General features: G+C 31.7%; 1 long non-coding RNA gene across 2 annotated transcripts in view; it reads right to left on the bottom strand.

The window, feature by feature from the left end:
• Positions 1 to 2,794, bottom strand: part of LOC111736645 — a 611,781-nt gene that overhangs the window by 193,265 nt on the left and 415,722 nt on the right. Inside the window, exon 4 of one of the 2 annotated variants that reach the window (XR_002779228.1) lies at positions 2,502 to 2,583. The exons of the other annotated variant lie outside the window; for it this stretch is intronic. This is a non-coding gene — a long non-coding RNA (uncharacterized LOC111736645). Of the gene's footprint in view, positions 1 to 2,501; positions 2,584 to 2,794 lie in introns of those variants that run through there. 2 annotated transcript variants of the gene reach the window in all.

The raw sequence follows: 2,794 nt of genomic DNA, 5'->3' as shown, positions 1-2,794 counted from the left end.
GTTTGGAAAATATATTAAAAATATTCATCATAATTATTATGTAGGGTTTGATATAAATACATCTCTTACGCTAATATTAAATTAAATGGCATGTCTTCTTTGAATATTGAAAATAATTTTAAAAATAATAAAACTTCAGTACCATATCCTTCTAAAATATCTGTTTAAGAGATTTATTTTTTTATAAATAAATTACCAACATGAAAAGAGAATATTTAAAGAAGACAAATAGAATGCCGGTATTTATAATACTTTTTCTGTAAAGAAAAGCACAAAAGAGTCTTTCTACATTATAGGACAATAGATGGGCATAACTTGGCTCTAATGTCTATAGTAACAATGGTAGTCAAATAAAAGGATTACATTTGTGTAATGACCATATTTAAATGTAGCAGAAACAAAATCTCTAGATCATCCAACCACATCCAGTTTTTGGTCTGCAATTATTTTCTATGAGATACAGCAAGTCTTCAAATAACACTATTTTGTTCAAAATCATTCCACTATAACATTGATGAGATGCAGTAGGAATTTAACTCTTATTTATACCAATTAGCCTATGGCAAAATTAATTTTGTTATACGTCATTTCACTTAAAGTTGCAGAACTGATTGACAATGTTAATCGAGGACTTATTGTGTTTGGGACACTACTTGATCTCTGGTCTTACAATAAAAGAATGCCATCTACCTGAGAATATGCTTCTGGGGATTTCTGTAGTTCAGCCTATTGTTTTGGGATATATATGAAACTTGGGCTCTTTTAATAGTAGACATCTATATCAAATTGAAATACTTTGTGAGAAAATTATTACATAGGGAACGTTGGAATAAAATCCTAAAATTGACTTCTCTTTATGAACAATGAGAATATAGGCAAACTGTCTAAATCAATGTTTCCATAACTCTGGAAATTAACCAAAAGTTTGCAACAATTTGAAGATCATTTATTCAAAAAGAAAATGTGAATTTTATAATAAACAGTAAGCTTTGTGGCTTTTTAGCTTGTCTATTCCTGTCTTCCTCTTTCCAGCTCCACAGTACCCTTGGCAATCGATACAACAACAGGAGCTGGGAAAAGCAGCAGCCAGAAGCCCCTGGTGGGAAGTGGTGCGCAGAGCAGGTCTGGAGTTCTCTCAAAAGCCACATTACAGAGTAATGTCAATATTTGATCTGTATGACTGCTTTCTGACAGTCCCTTTTATAGGGCTTATTGCCATTTACCTGAAACGGGGGTCAGTAAGAAAAACCCAATCCCCCAGTTGTTTGTCAAATAAATTGTGACTATTGTTAAACATCATAGTTAATTAAGACTGTGATACCAGTTGGAACAAACAAGAAGCTAACCAAAAATGTAAAAGAGAAATAAATCTGGGAAATCATACAACCACAGGCAGTACTGAAATGCTCTGACCTTTTTCTTGGGATCTAGAATATGTGCATGTGCAAGAACGTGCAAATACCCAAGGAAGACCTAGAATGTTTTAATTTTATACCCTTGGCTAACCTTGTGGGTCTATGTAAGCAGGAACTAAAGACTAAAGCAGAGATATGAAATACCAGAGCATTAAAAGTATGTCCCAAGGCATACACAAACTGTTCAGGTATGGGTAGCATACTTGTTAGTTCAAGACCTTGAGAGAAACCTCCGTCCAATCATTAGATGACTACTATCCTAACAGAGCAGAAACTCTAGTGGCTTTACACAACAATAAAGCACGGTTTAGAGATCTAGTCTAGGAAAGTCTCTAAACAAATAGCTATGACAACTATACATTTCATTGTGATGAAGAGGTTTCCAGAGTTGTCATATTTTATTATTGAAAATATCTTTCAACTGAAACTTATAAGACATGTAAAGAATATATGCCTCATACACAGAAGGAAACAATATTCAATAGAAACTCTTTCTCTGAGAAAGCCCAAAAGTTGGACTTATAAGATAAAACTCTAAATGTTATAAGTATTTTCAAAGAACTAAAGGAAACCTCATCTAAAGAAGCAATGAATGAGAATTATATCTTACTAAATAGAAAGTAAAAATAAAGAGATAGAAAACAGTAAAAAGAACCAGATAAAATTTCTGGATCTTAAAAATATAATAACAAATGAAAAACTCACCAGAAGCGTGAAATAAAATTTGAGTAAGCAGAAGGAATTGGTATAAAGATAAGTCTATTGACATTAACCATTTTAAATACCGGAAAGAAAAAAAAAAATAAGACAATACCAACATACTGACAGCATATCAACATACACATAATGGATCCCCAGAAAGAGAAGAGAGTGTGAGAGGAACAGAATATTTAAAGTAATATTGGCCAAACGATACTCAAATTTTATGAAAAGTATGAATTAATACATTCATGACTCTCAACAGAGTCCAAGTAGAATAAACTTAAAGATAGCCATACTAAACCCATTTTTGTTTAAACTATCAAAAGCTAAAATTTAAGAGAAATTCTTAAAAGCAGTAAGGAAAAATGATTTATTACTTACAATTGATGTTCAATAAGATTATCAGGTAACTTCTCACCAGAAAACCATGGAAGCCAGATGCCAGTGAGATGACATATTCGAAGCACTGAAAGAGAAAAGAATGTCAAACAAAAATCTTATATCCAGCAAAATAATGTTTAATCAATGAGAGAAAAACAAAGACATTACCAGATAAACAAAAACTGAGAATAGTTGTTCTTGGAAGAATTACATATATGAAATACTAATAGAAATACTTCAAGACCAATAATATTCTTGAACAATTTACAGAACTCATGAAATTGCTGTACTTTAGG

This window comes from Pteropus vampyrus, unplaced genomic scaffold (genome assembly GCF_000151845.1).
Source record: "Pteropus vampyrus isolate Shadow unplaced genomic scaffold, Pvam_2.0 Scaffold21, whole genome shotgun sequence".
Classification (NCBI taxonomy): domain Eukaryota; kingdom Metazoa; phylum Chordata; class Mammalia; order Chiroptera; family Pteropodidae; genus Pteropus; species Pteropus vampyrus.
Note: the sequence above shows the minus strand (reverse complement) of the source record. Positions and strands in the feature narration are given on the sequence as shown.